The 15,647-nt window shown below is 41.4% G+C and overlaps 1 non-coding gene across 1 annotated transcript; it reads right to left on the minus strand.

Annotated features, from left to right (window-relative positions):
- Positions 1-12,784: 12,784 nt before the first annotated feature.
- TRNAY-GUA (transfer RNA tyrosine (anticodon GUA)) lies at positions 12,785-12,870 on the minus strand. The gene is given in 2 exon segments: positions 12,785-12,820; positions 12,834-12,870. It is a non-coding gene; the product is annotated as a tRNA-Tyr (tRNA).
- Positions 12,871-15,647: the final 2,777 nt, after the last annotated feature.

The raw sequence follows: 15,647 nt of genomic DNA on the forward strand, positions 1-15,647 counted from the left end.
AGCAACCTAAGGACGCCTGTTTTACCACTACAGTCCTCCCCTCTACCAACTGAGCTATCGAAGGCTTGGCAAACCGTTCTCTAGCAAGCTCAATTCGAGCTTCCACTTCAACCGTCGACATGCAAACATCTCTTGCAATTCGTGCAAAATACTACAAATTTGGCTTGTGAGGTTCCCGAATTGAGTAAAAGCATATCAGTTCCCAATTAAAAAAACGACCGCCTCCGCAGTCTCCCGCATGTTACTGACCACCATACTAAGGAGGAAAAGTTGAAAGGCGGCGCCTAACAGGCCATCTCCTCAGAGTATTCATCAATGTTTGGCCTTGACAATATTTTAATATCTTGGATGGTGTATAGTGTTCTCCCATTTCCCTTGAGAAATCAAGATTGTCAAGGGGATTCTGCTGTTTTGTCAGTTCATAGCAAGAGATGGGGATCCAAAACACCTCACAGGAAACCAACGAAGATTGGTGTCGGACAGAAAAATAACGTGGCCACAGCCTCAAAGCAAAAGGCATCTATTTTCAGTGATGAAATATAATATAATTATAAATTGTCTGTTATTTTACTTTCCAAGTATTTTACTTTCCAAGTATTCAATAAAATGTGCATTTGGCAAAAGTCCTTCGAGGCGGGTTTGAACCAGCGACCGAAGGATGCCTGTTTTACCACTACAGTCCTCCGCTCTACCAACTGAGCTATTGAAGGCTTGGCAAATCAGTTTCTAGCAAGCTCAATACGAGCGTCCACTTCAACCGTCGACATTCAAACATCTCTTGCAATTCGTGCAAAATACTACAAATTTGGCTTGTGAGGTTCCCGAATTTAGTAAAAGCACATCAGTTCCCAATTAAAAAAATGACCCCCTCCGCAGTCTCCCGCATGTTACTGACCACCATACTAAGGGGGAAAAGTTGAAAGGCGGCGCCTCACAGGCCATCTCCTCAGAGTATTCAGCCGTGTTGGACCTTGACAATATTTTAATATCTTGGATGGTGTATAGTGTTCTCTCATTTCCCTTGAGAAATCAAGATTGTCAAGGGGATTCTGCTGTTTTGCCAGTTCATAGCAAGAGATGGGGATCCAAAACACCTCACAGGAAAACAATGAAGATTGGTGTTGGACAGAAACATAACATGGCCACAGCCTCAAAGCAAAAGGCATCTATTTTCAGTGATGAAATATAATATAATTATAAATTGTCTGTTATTTTATTTTCCAAGTATTTTACTTTCCAAGTATTCAATAAAATTTGCATTTGGCAAAAGTCCTTCGAGACGGATTTGAACCAGCAACCTAAGGATGCCTGTTTTACCACTACAATCCTCCGCTCTACCAACTGAGCTATCAAAGGCTTTGCAAATCACTCTCTAGCAAACTCAATACGAGCTTCCACTTCAACCGTCGACTTGGAAACATCTCTTGCAATTCGTGCAAAATACTACAAATTTGGCTTGTGAGGTTCCCGAATTGAGTAAAAGCACATCAGTTCCCAATTAAAAAAATGACCCCCTCCGCAGTCTCCCGCATGTTACTGACCACCATACTAAGGGGGAAAAGTTGAAAGGCGGCGCCTCACAGGCCATCTCCTCAGAGTATTCAGCCGTGTTGGGCCTTGACAATATTTTAATATCTTGGATGGTGTATAGTGTTCTCCCATTTCCCTTGAAAAATCAAGATTGTCAAGGGGATTCTGCTGTTTTGCCAGTTCATAGCAAGAGATGGGGATCCAAAACACCTCACAGGAAACCAATGAAGATTCGTGTTGGACAGAAAAATAATGTGGCCACAGCCTTAAAGCAAAAGGCATCTATTTTCAGTGATGAAATATAATATAATTATAAATTGTCTGTTATGTTATTTTCCAAGTATTTTACTTTCCAAGTATTCAATAAAATTTGCATTTGGCAAAACTCCTTCGAGCCGGATTTGAACCAGCAACCTAAGGATGCCTGTTTTACCACTACAGTCCTCCCCTCTACCAACTGAGCTATCGAAGGCTTGGCAAACCGTTCTCTAGCAAGCTCAATTCGAGCTTCCACTTCAACCGTCGACATGCAAACATCTCTTGCAATTCGTGCAAAATACTACAAATTTGGCTTGTGAGGTTCCCGAATTGAGTAAAAGCATATCAGTTCCCAATTAAAAAAACGACCGCCTCCGCAGTCTCCCGCATGTTACTGACACCATACTAAGGAGGAAAAGTTGAAAGGCGGCGCCTAACAGGCCATCTCCTCAGAGTATTCATCAATGTTTGGCCTTGACAATATTTTAATATCTTGGATGGTGTATAGTGTTCTCCCATTTCCCTTGAGAAATCAAGATTGTCAAGGGGATTCTGCTGTTTTGTCAGTTCATAGCAAGAGATGGGGATCCAAAACACCTCACAGGAAACCAACGAAGATTGGTGTCGGACAGAAAAATAACGTGGCCACAGCCTCAAAGCAAAAGGCATCTATTTTCAGTGATGAAATATAATATAATTATAAATTGTCTGTTATTTTACTTTCCAAGTATTTTACTTTCCAAGTATTCAATAAAATGTGCATTTGGCAAAAGTCCTTCGAGGCGGGTTTGAACCAGCGACCGAAGGATGCCTGTTTTACCACTACAGTCCTCCGCTCTACCAACTGAGCTATTGAAGGCTTGGCAAATCAGTTTCTAGCAAGCTCAATACGAGCGTCCACTTCAACCGTCGACATTCAAACATCTCTTGCAATTCGTGCAAAATACTACAAATTTGGCTTGTGAGGTTCCCGAATTTAGTAAAAGCACATCAGTTCCCAATTAAAAAAATGACCCCCTCCGCAGTCTCCCGCATGTTACTGACCACCATACTAAGGGGGAAAAGTTGAAAGGCGGCGCCTCACAGGCCATCTCCTCAGAGTATTCAGCCGTGTTGGACCTTGACAATATTTTAATATCTTGGATGGTGTATAGTGTTCTCTCATTTCCCTTGAGAAATCAAGATTGTCAAGGGGATTCTGCTGTTTTGCCAGTTCATAGCAAGAGATGGGGATCCAAAACACCTCACAGGAAAACAATGAAGATTGGTGTTGGACAGAAACATAACATGGCCACAGCCTCAAAGCAAAAGGCATCTATTTTCAGTGATGAAATATAATATAATTATAAATTGTCTGTTATTTTACTTTCCAAGTATTTTACTTTCCAAGTATTCAATAAAATGTGCATTTGGCAAAAGTCCTTCGAGGCGGGTTTGAACCAGCAACCGAAGGATGCCTGTTTTACCACTACAGTCCTCCGCTCTACCAACTGAGCTATTGAAGGCTTGGCAAATCAGTTTCTAGCAAGCTCAATACGAGCGTCCACTTCAACCGTCGACATTCAAACATCTCTTGCAATTCGTGCAAAATACTACAAATTTGGCTTGTGAGGTTCCCGAATTTAGTAAAAGCACATCAGTTCCCAATTAAAAAAATGACCCCCTCCGCAGTCTCCCGCATGTTACTGACCACCATACTAAGGGGGAAAAGTTGAAAGGCGGCGCCTCACAGGCCATCTCCTCAGAGTATTCAGCCGTGTTGGACCTTGACAATATTTTAATATCTTGGATGGTGTATAGTGTTCTCTCATTTCCCTTGAGAAATCAAGATTGTCAAGGGGATTCTGCTGTTTTGCCAGTTCATAGCAAGAGATGGGGATCCAAAACACCTCACAGGAAAACAATGAAGATTGGTGTTGGACAGAAACATAACATGGCCACAGCCTCAAAGCAAAAGGCATCTATTTTCAGTGATGAAATATAATATAATTATAAATTGTCTGTTATTTTATTTTCCAAGTATTTTACTTTCCAAGTATTCAATAAAATTTGCATTTGGCAAAAGTCCTTCGAGACGGATTTGAACCAGCAACCTAAGGATGCCTGTTTTACCACTACAATCCTCCGCTCTACCAACTGAGCTATCAAAGGCTTTGCAAATCATTCTCTAGCAAACTCAATACGAGCTTCCACTTCAACCGTCGACTTGGAAACATCTCTTGCAATTCGTGCAAAATACTACAAATTTGGCTTGTGAGGTTCCCGAATTGAGTAAAAGCACATCAGTTCCCAATTAAAAAAATGACCCCCTCCGCAGTCTCCCGCATGTTACTGACCACCATACTAAGGGGGAAAAGTTGAAAGGCGGCGCCTCACAGGCCATCTCCTCAGAGTATTCAGCCGTGTTGGGCCTTGACAATATTTTAATATCTTGGATGGTGTATAGTGTTCTCTCATTTCCCTTGAGAAATCAAGATTGTCAAGGGGATTCTGCTGTTTTGCCAGTTCATAGCAAGAGATGGGGATCCAAAACACCTCACAGGAAACCAATGAAGATTGGTGTTGGACAGAAACATAACGTGGCCACAGCCTCAAAGCAAAAGGCATCTATTTTCAGTGATGAAATATAATATAATTATAAATTGTCTGTTATTTTATTTTCCAAGTATTTTACTTTCCAAGTATTCAATAAAATTTGCATTTGGCAAAAGTCCTTCAATCTGGATTTGAACCAGCGACCTAAGGATGCCTGTTTTACCACTACAGTCCTCTGCTCTACCAACTGAGCTATCGAAGGCTTGGCACATCAGTCTCTAGCAAGCTCAATACGAGCTTCCACTTCAACCGTCGACATTCAAACATCTCTTGCAATTCGTGCAAAATACTACAAATTTGGCTTGTGAGGTTCCCGAATTGAGTAAAAGCACATCAGTTCACAATTAAAAAAATGACCCCCTACCGCAGTCTCCCGCATGTTACTGACCACCATACTAAGGGGGAAAAGTTGAAAGGCGGCGCCTCACAGGCCATCTCCTCAGAGTATTCAGCCGTGTTTGGCCTTGACAATATTTTAATATCTTGGATGGTGTATAGTGTTCTCCCATTTCCCTTGAAAAATCAAGATTGTCAAGGGGATTCTGCTGTTTTGCCAGTTCATAGCAAGAGATGGGGATCCAAAACACCTCACAGGAAACCAATGAAGATTCGTGTTGGACAGAAAAATAATGTGGCCACAGCCTTAAAGCAAAAGGCATCTATTTTCAGTGATGAAATATAATATAATTATAAATTGTCTGTTATGTTATTTTCCAAGTATTTTACTTTCCAAGTATTCAATAAAATTTGCATTTGGCAAAACTCCTTCGAGCCGGATTTGAACCAGCAACCTAAGGATGCCTGTTTTACCACTACAGTCCTCCCCTCTACCAACTGAGCTATCGAAGGCTTGGCAAACCGTTCTCTAGCAAGCTCAATTCGAGCTTCCACTTCAACCGTCGACATGCAAACATCTCTTGCAATTCGTGCAAAATACTACAAATTTGGCTTGTGAGGTTCCCGAATTGAGTAAAAGCATATCAGTTCCCAATTAAAAAAACGACCGCCTCCGCAGTCTCCCGCATGTTACTGACCACCATACTAAGGAGGAAAAGTTGAAAGGCGGCGCCTAACAGGCCATCTCCTCAGAGTATTCATCAGTGTTTGGCCTTGCCAATATTTTAATATCTTGGATGGTATATAGTGTTCTCCCATTTCCCTTGAGAAATCAAGATTGTCAAGGGGATTCTGCTGTTTTGTCAGTTCATAGCAAGAGATGGGGATCCAAAACACCTCACAGGAAACCAACGAAGATTGGTGTCGGACAGAAAAATAACGTGGCCACAGCCTCAAAGCAAAAGGCATCTATTTTCAGTGATGAAATATAATATAATTATAAATTGTCTGTTATTTTATTTTCCAAGTATTTTACTTTCCAAGTATTCAATAAAATTTGCATTTGGCAAAAGTCCTTCAATCTGGATTTGAACCAGCGACCTAAGGATGCCTGTTTTACCACTACAGTCCTCTGCTCTACCAACTGAGCTATCGAAGGCTTGGCACATCAGTCTCTAGCAAGCTCAATACGAGCTTCCACTTCAACCGTCGACATTCAAACATCTCTTGCAATTCGTGCAAAATACTACAAATTTGGCTTGCGAGGTTCCCGAATTGAGTAAAAGCACTTCAGTTCACAATTAAAAAAATGACCCCCTACCGCAGTCTCCCGCATGTTACTGACCACCATACTAAGGGGGAAAAGTTGAAAGGCGGCGCCTCACAGGCCATCTCCTCAGAGTATTCAGCCGTGTTGGGCCTTGACACTATTTTAATATCTTGGATGGTGTATAGTGTTCTCCCATTTCCCTTGAAAAATCAAGATTGTCAAGGGGATTCTGCTGTTTTGCCAGTTCATAGCAAGAGATGGGGATCCAAAACACCTCACAGGAAACCAATGAAGATTCGTGTTGGACAGAAAAATAATGTGGCCACAGCCTTAAAGCAAAAGGCATCTATTTTCAGTGATGAAATATAATATAATTATAAATTGTCTGTTATGTTATTTTCCAAGTATTTTACTTTCCAAGTATTCAATAAAATTTGCATTTGGCAAAACTCCTTCGAGCCGGATTTGAACCAGCAACCTAAGGACGCCTGTTTTACCACTACAGTCCTCCCCTCTACCAACTGAGCTATCGAAGGCTTGGCAAACCGTTCTCTAGCAAGCTCAATTCGAGCTTCCACTTCAACCGTCGACATGCAAACATCTCTTGCAATTCGTGCAAAATACTACAAATTTGGCTTGTGAGGTTCCCGAATTGAGTAAAAGCATATCAGTTCCCAATTAAAAAAACGACCGCCTCCGCAGTCTCCCGCATGTTACTGACCACCATACTAAGGAGGAAAAGTTGAAAGGCGGCGCCTAACAGGCCATCTCCTCAGAGTATTCATCAATGTTTGGCCTTGACAATATTTTAATATCTTGGATGGTGTATAGTGTTCTCCCATTTCCCTTGAGAAATCAAGATTGTCAAGGGGATTCTGCTGTTTTGTCAGTTCATAGCAAGAGATGGGGATCCAAAACACCTCACAGGAAACCAACGAAGATTGGTGTCGGACAGAAAAATAACGTGGCCACAGCCTCAAAGCAAAAGGCATCTATTTTCAGTGATGAAATATAATATAATTATAAATTGTCTGTTATTTTACTTTCCAAGTATTTTACTTTCCAAGTATTCAATAAAATGTGCATTTGGCAAAAGTCCTTCGAGGCGGGTTTGAACCAGCGACCGAAGGATGCCTGTTTTACCACTACAGTCCTCCGCTCTACCAACTGAGCTATTGAAGGCTTGGCAAATCAGTTTCTAGCAAGCTCAATACGAGCGTCCACTTCAACCGTCGACATTCAAACATCTCTTGCAATTCGTGCAAAATACTACAAATTTGGCTTGTGAGGTTCCCGAATTTAGTAAAAGCACATCAGTTCCCAATTAAAAAAATGACCCCCTCCGCAGTCTCCCGCATGTTACTGACCACCATACAAAGTTGAAAGGCGGCGCCTCACAGGCCATCTCCTCAGAGTATTCAGCCGTGTTGGACCTTGACAATATTTTAATATCTTGGATGGTGTATAGTGTTCTCTCATTTCCCTTGAGAAATCAAGATTGTCAAGGGGATTCTGCTGTTTTGCCAGTTCATAGCAAGAGATGGGGATCCAAAACACCTCACAGGAAAACAATGAAGATTGGTGTTGGACAGAAACATAACATGGCCACAGCCTCAAAGCAAAAGGCATCTATTTTCAGTGATGAAATATAATATAATTATAAATTGTCTGTTATTTTATTTTCCAAGTATTTTACTTTCCAAGTATTCAATAAAATTTGCATTTGGCAAAAGTCCTTCGAGACGGATTTGAACCAGCAACCTAAGGATGCCTGTTTTACCACTACAATCCTCCGCTCTACCAACTGAGCTATCAAAGGCTTTGCAAATCACTCTCTAGCAAACTCAATACGAGCTTCCACTTCAACCGTCGACTTGGAAACATCTCTTGCAATTCGTGCAAAATACTACAAATTTGGCTTGTGAGGTTCCCGAATTGAGTAAAAGCACATCAGTTCCCAATTAAAAAAATGACCCCCTCCGCAGTCTCCCGCATGTTACTGACCACCATACTAAGGGGGAAAAGTTGAAAGGCGCGCCTCACAGGCCATCTCCTCAGAGTATTCAGCCGTGTTGGGCCTTGACAATATTTTAATATCTTGGATGGTGTACAGTGTTCTCTCATTTCCCTTGAAAAATCAAGATTGTCAAGCGGATTCTGCTGTTTTGCCAGTTCATAGCAAGAGATGGGGATCCAAAACACCTCACAGGAAACCAATGAAGATTCGTGTTGGACAGAAAAATAACGTGGCCACAGCCTCAAAGCAAAAGGCATCTATTTTCAGTGATGAAATATAATATAATTATAAATTGTCTGTTATTTTACTTTCCAAGTATTTTACTTTCCAAGTATTCAATAAAATGTGCATTTGGCAAAAGTCCTTTGAGCCGGATTTGAACCAGCGACGAGCTATCGAAGGCTTGGCAAATCATTCTCTAGTAAACTCAACACAAGCTTCCACTTCAACCGTCGACTTGTAAACATCTCTTGCAATTCATGCAAAATACTACAAATTTGGCTTGTGAGGTTCCCGAATTGAGTAAAAGCACATCAGTTCACAATTAAAAAAATGACCCCCTCCGCAGTCTCCCGCATGTTACTGACCACCATACTAAGGGGGAAAAGTTGAAAGGCGGCGCCTCACAGGCCATCTCCTCAGAGTATTCAGCCGTGTTGGGCCTTGACAATATTTTAATATCTTGGATGGTGTATAGTGTTCTCTCATTTCCCTTGAGAAATCAAGATTGTCAAGGGGATTCTGCTGTTTTGCCAGTTCATAGCAAGAGATGGGGATCCAAAACACCTCACAGGAAACCAATGAAGATTGGTGTTGGACAGAAACATAACGTGGCCACAGCCTCAAAGCAAAAGGCATCTATTTTCAGTGATGAAATATAATATAATTATAAATTGTCTGTTATTTTATTTTCCAAGTATTTTACTTTCCAAGTATTCAATAAAATTTGCATTTGGCAAAAGTCCTTCAATCTGGATTTGAACCAGCGACCTAAGGATGCCTGTTTTACCACTACAGTCCTCTGCTCTACCAACTGAGCTATCGAAGGCTTGGCACATCAGTCTCTAGCAAGCTCAATACGAGCTTCCACTTCAACCGTCGACATTCAAACATCTCTTGCAATTCGTGCAAAATACTACAAATTTGGCTTGTGAGGTTCCCGAATTGAGTAAAAGCACATCAGTTCACAATTAAAAAAATGACCCCCTACCGCAGTCTCCCGCATGTTACTGACCACCATACTAAGGGGGAAAAGTTGAAAGGCGGCGCCTCACAGGCCATCTCCTCAGAGTATTCAGCCGTGTTGGGCCTTGACAATATTTTAATATCTTGGATGGTGTACAGTGTTCTCTCATTTCCCTTGAAAAATCAAGATTGTCAAGGGGATTCTGCTGTTTTGCCAGTTCATAGCAAGAGATGGGGATCCAAAACACCTCACAGGAAACCAATGAAGATTCGTGTTGGACAGAAAAATAATGTGGCCACAGCCTTAAAGCAAAAGGCATCTATTTTCAGTGATGAAATATAATATAATTATAAATTGTCTGTTATGTTATTTTCCAAGTATTTTACTTTCCAAGTATTCAATAAAATTTGCATTTGGCAAAACTCCTTCGAGCCGGATTTGAACCAGCAACCTAAGGATGCCTGTTTTACCACTACAGTCCTCCCCTCTACCAACTGAGCTATCGAAGGCTTGGCAAACCGTTCTCTAGCAAGCTCAATTCGAGCTTCCACTTCAACCGTCGACATGCAAACATCTCTTGCAATTCGTGCAAAATACTACAAATTTGGCTTGTGAGGTTCCCGAATTGAGTAAAAGCATATCAGTTCCCAATTAAAAAAACGACCGCCTCCGCAGTCTCCCGCATGTTACTGACCACCATACTAAGGAGGAAAAGTTGAAAGGCGGCGCCTAACAGGCCATCTCCTCAGAGTATTCATCAGTGTTTGGCCTTGACAATATTTTAATATCTTGGATGGTGTATAGTGTTCTCCCATTTCCCTTGAGAAATCAAGATTGTCAAGGGGATTCTGCTGTTTTGTCAGTTCATAGCAAGAGATGGGGATCCAAAACACCTCACAGGAAACCAACGAAGATTGGTGTCGGACAGAAAAATAACGTGGCCACAGCCTCAAAGCAAAAGGCATCTATTTTCAGTGATGAAATATAATATAATTATAAATTGTCTGTTATTTTACTTTCCAAGTATTTTACTTTCCAAGTATTCAATAAAATGTGCATTTGGCAAAAGTCCTTCGAGGCGGGTTTGAACCAGCGACCGAAGGATGCCTGTTTTACCACTACAGTCCTCCGCTCTACCAACTGAGCTATCGAAGGCTTGGCAAATCAGTTCTAGCAAGCTCAATACGAGCATCCACTTCAACCGTCGACATTCAAACATCTCTTGCAATTCGTGCAAAATACTACAAATTTGGCTTGTGAGGTTCCCGAATTTAGTAAAAGCACATCAGTTCCCAATTAAAAAAATGACCCCCTCCGCAGTCTCCCGCATGTTACTGACCACCATACTAAGGGGGAAAAGTTGAAAGGCGGCGCCTCACAGGCCATCTCCTCAGAGTATTCAGCCGTGTTGGGCCTTGACAATATTTTAATATCTTGGATGGTGTATAGTGTTCTCTCATTTCCCTTGAGAAATCAAGATTGTCAAGGGGATTCTGCTGTTTTGCCAGTTCATAGCAAGAGATGGGGATCCAAAACACCTCACAGGAAAACAATGAAGATTGGTGTTGGACAGAAACATAACATGGCCACAGCCTCAAAGCAAAAGGCATCTATTTTCAGTGATGAAATATAATATAATTATAAATTGTCTGTTATTTTATTTTCCAAGTATTTTACTTTCCAAGTATTCAATAAAATTTGCATTTGGCAAAAGTCCTTCGAGACGGATTTGAACCAGCAACCTAAGGATGCCTGTTTTACCACTACAATCCTCCGCTCTACCAACTGACCTATCAAAGGCTTTGCAAATCATTCTCTAGCAAACTCAATACGAGCTTCCACTTCAACCGTCGACTTGGAAACATCTCTTGCAATTCGTGCAAAATACTACAAATTTGGCTTGTGAGGTTCCCGAATTGAGTAAAAGCACATCAGTTCCCAATTAAAAAAATGACCCCCTCCGCAGTCTCCCGCATGTTACTGACCACCATACTAAGGGGGAAAAGTTGAAAGGCGGCGCCTCACAGGCCATCTCCTCAGAGTATTCAGCCGTGTTGGGCCTTGACAATATTTTAATATCTTGGATGGTGTACAGTGTTCTCTCATTTCCCTTGAAAAATCAAGATTGTCAAGGGGATTCTGCTGTTTTGCCAGTTCATAGCAAGCGATGGGGATCCAAAACACCTCACAGGAAACCAATGAAGATTCGTGTTGGACAGAAAAATAACGTGGCCACAGCCTCAAAGCAAAAGGCATCTATTTTCAGTGATGAAATATAATATAATTATAAATTGTCTGTTATTTTACTTTCCAAGTATTTTACTTTCCAAGTATTCAATAAAATGTGCATTTGGCAAAAGTCCTTTGAGCCGGATTTGAACCAGCGACGAGCTATCGAAGGCTTGGCAAATCATTCTCTAGTAAACTCAATACAAGCTTCCACTTCAACCGTCGACTTGTAAACATCTCTTGCAATTCGTGCAAAATACTACAAATTTGGCTTGTGAGGTTCCCGAATTGAGTAAAAGCACATCAGTTCCCAATTAAAAAAATGACCCCCTCCGCAGTCTCCCGCATGTTACTGACCACCATACTAAGGGGGAAAAGTTGAAAGGCGGCGCCTCACAGGCCATCTCCTCAGAGTATTCAGCCGTGTTGGGCCCTGACAATATTTTAATATCTTGGATGGTGTATAGTGTTCTCTCATTTCCCTTGAGAAATCAAGATTGTCAAGGGGATTCTGCTGTTTTGCCAGTTCATAGCAAGAGATGGGGATCCAAAACACCTCACAGGAAACCAATGAAGATTCGTGTTGGACAGAAAAATAATGTGGCCACAGCCTCAAAGCAAAAGGCATCTATTTTCAGTGATGAAATATAATATAATTATAAATTGTCTGTTATGTTATTTCCCAAGTATTTTACTTTCCAAGTATTCAATAAAATTTGCATTTGGCAAAACTCCTTCGAGCCGGATTTGAACCAGCAACCTAAGGATGCCTGTTTTACCACTACAGTCCTCCCCTCTACCAACTGAGCTATCGAAGGCTTGGCAAACCGTTCTCTAGCAAGCTCAATTCGAGCTTCCACTTCAACCATCGACATTCAAACATCTCTTGCAATTCGTGCAAAATACTACAAATTTGGCTTGTGAGGTTCCCGAATTGAGTAAAAGCACATCAGTTCACAATTAAAAAAATGACCCCCTACCGCAGTCTCCCGCATGTTACTGACCACCATACTAAGGGGGAAAAGTTGAAAGGCGGCGCCTAACAGGCCATCTCCTCAGAGTATTCATCAGTGTTTGGCCTTGACAATATTTTAATATCTTGGATGGTGTATAGTGTTCTCCCATTTCCCTTGAGAAATCAAGATTGTCAAGGGGATTCTGCTGTTTTGTCAGTTCATAGCAAGAGATGGGGATCCAAAACACCTCACAGGAAACCAACAAAGATTGGTGTCGGACAGAAAAATAACGTGGCCACAGCCTCAAAGCAAAAGGCATCTATTTTCAGTGATGAAATATAATATAATTATAAATTGTCTGTTATTTTACTTTCCAAGTATTTAATAAAATGTGCATTTGGCAAAAGTCCTTCGAGCCGGGTTTGAACCAGCGACCGAAGGATGCCTGTTTTACCACTACAGTCCTCCGCTCTACCAACTGAGCTATCGAAGGCTTGGCAAATCAGTTTCTAGCAAGCTCAATGCGAGCGTCCACTTCAACCGTCGACATTCAAACATCTCTTGCAATTCGTGCAAAATACTACAAATTTGGCTTGTGAGGTTCCCGAATTTAGTAAAAGCACATCAGTTCCCAATTAAAAAAATGACCCCCTCCGCAGTCTCCCGCATGTTACTGACCACCATACTAAGGGGGAAAAGTTGAAAGGCGGCGCCTCACAGGCCATCTCCTCAGAGTATTCAGCCGTGTTGGGCCTTGACAATATTTTAATATCTTGGATGGTGTATAGTGTTCTCTCATTTCCCTTGAGAAATCAAGATTGTCAAGGGGATTCTGCTGTTTTGCCAGTTCATAGCAAGAGATGGGGATCCAAAACACCTCACAGGAAAACAATGAAGATTGGTGTTGGACAGAAACATAACATGGCCACAGCCTCAAAGCAAAAGGCATCTATTTTCAGTGATGAAATATAATATACTTATAAATTGTCTGTTATTTTATTTTCCAAGTATTTTACTTTCCAAGTATTCAATAAAATTTGCATTTGGCAAAAGTCCTTCGAGCCGGATTTGAACCAGCAACTTAAGGATGCCTGTTTTACCACTACAATCCTCCGCTCTACCAACTGAGCTATCAAAGGCTTTGCAAGTCATTCTCTAGCAAACTCAATACGAGCTTCCACTTCAAACGTCGACTTGTAAACATCTCTTGCAATTCGTGCAAAATACTACAAATTTGGCTTGTGAGGTTCCCGAATTGAGTAAAAGCACATCAGTTCCCAATTAAAAAAATGACCCCCTCCGCAGTCTCCCGCATGTTACTGACCACCATACTAAGGGGGAAAAGTTGAAAGGCGGCGCCTCACAGGCCATCTCCTCAGAGTATTCAGCCGTGTTGGGCCTTGACAATATTTTAATATCTTGGATGGTGTACAGTGTTCTCTCATTTCCCTTGAAAAATCAAGATTGTCAAGGGGATTCTGCTGTTTTGCCAGTTCATAGCAAGAGATGGGGATCCAAAACACCTCACAGGAAACCAATGAAGATTCGTGTTGGACAGAAAAATAACGTGGCCACAGCCTCAAAGCAAAAGGCATCTATTTTCAGTGATGAAATATAATATAATTATAAATTGTCTGTTATTTTACTTTCCAAGTATTTTACTTTCCAAGTATTCAATAAAATGTGCATTTGGCAAAAGTCCTTTGAGCCGGATTTGAACCAGCGACGAGCTATCGAAGGCTTGGCAAATCATTCTCTAGTAAACTCAATACAAGCTTCCACTTCAACCGTCGACTTGTAAACATCTCTTGCAATTCGTGCAAAATACTACAAATTTGGCTTGTGAGGTTCCCGAATTGAGTAAAAGCACATCAGTTCCCAATTAAAAAAATGACCCCCTCCGCAGTCTCCCGCATGTTACTGACCACCATACTAAGGGGGAAAAGTTGAAAGGCGGCGCCTCACAGGCCATCTCCTCAGAGTATTCAGCCGTGTTGGGCCTTGACAATATTTTAATATCTTGGATGGTGTATAGTGTTCTCTCATTTCCCTTGAGAAATCAAGATTGTCAAGGGGATTCTGCTGTTTTGCCAGTTCATAGCAAGAGATGGGGATCCAAAACACCTCACAGGAAACCAATGAAGATTGGTGTTGGACAGAAACATAACGTGGCCACAGCCTCAAAGCAAAAGGCATCTATTTTCAGTGATGAAATATAATATAATTATAAATTGTCTGTTATTTTATTTTCCAAGTATTTTACTTTCCAAGTATTCAATAAAATTTGCATTTGGCAAAAGTCCTTCAATCTGGATTTGAACCAGCGACCTAAGGATGCCTGTCTTACCACTACAGTCCTCTGCTCTACCAACTGAGCTATCGAAGGCTTGGCACATCAGTCTCTAGCAAGCTCAATACGAGCTTCCACTTCAACCGTCGACATTCAAACATCTCTTGCAATTCGTGCAAAATACTACAAATTTGGCTTGTGAGGTTCCCGAATTGAGTAAAAGCACATCAGTTCACAGTTAAAAAAATGACCCCCTACCGCAGTCTCCCGCATGTTACTGACCACCATACTAAGGGGGAAAAGTTGAAAGGCGGCGCCTCACAGGCCATCTCCTCAGAGTATTCAGCCGTGTTTGGCCTTGACAATATTTTAATATCTTGGATGGTGTATAGTGTTCTCCCATTTCCCTTGAAAAATCAAGATTGTCAAGGGGATTCTGCTGTTTTGCCAGTTCATAGCAAGAGATGGGGATCCAAAACACCTCACAGGAAACCAATGAAGATTCGTGTTGGACAGAAAAATAATGTGGCCACAGCCTTAAAGCAAAAGGCATCTATTTTCAGTGATGAAATATAATATAATTATAAATTGTCTGTTATGTTATTTTCCAAGTATTTTACTTTCCAAGTATTCAATAAAATTTGCATTTGGCAAAACTCCTTCGAGCCGGATTTGAACCAGCAACCTAAGGATGCCTGTTTTACCACTACAGTCCTCCCCTCTACCAACTGAGCTATCGAAGGCTTGGCAAACCGTTCTCTAGCAAGCTCAATTCGAGCTTCCACTTCAACCGTCGACATGCAAACATCTCTTGCAATTCGTGCAAAATACTACAAATTTGGCTTGTGAGGTTCCCGAATTGAGTAAAAGCATATCAGTTCCCAATTAAAAAAACGACCGCCTCCGCAGTCTCCCGCATGTTACTGACCACCATACTAAGGAGGAAAAGTTGAAAGGCGGCGCCTAACAGGCCATCTCCT

The sequence above is a fragment of the Ambystoma mexicanum genome, chromosome 1p (genome assembly GCF_040938575.1).
Source record: "Ambystoma mexicanum isolate Mex_15411 chromosome 1p, UKY_AmexF1_1, whole genome shotgun sequence".
NCBI lineage: Eukaryota > Metazoa > Chordata > Amphibia > Caudata > Ambystomatidae > Ambystoma > Ambystoma mexicanum.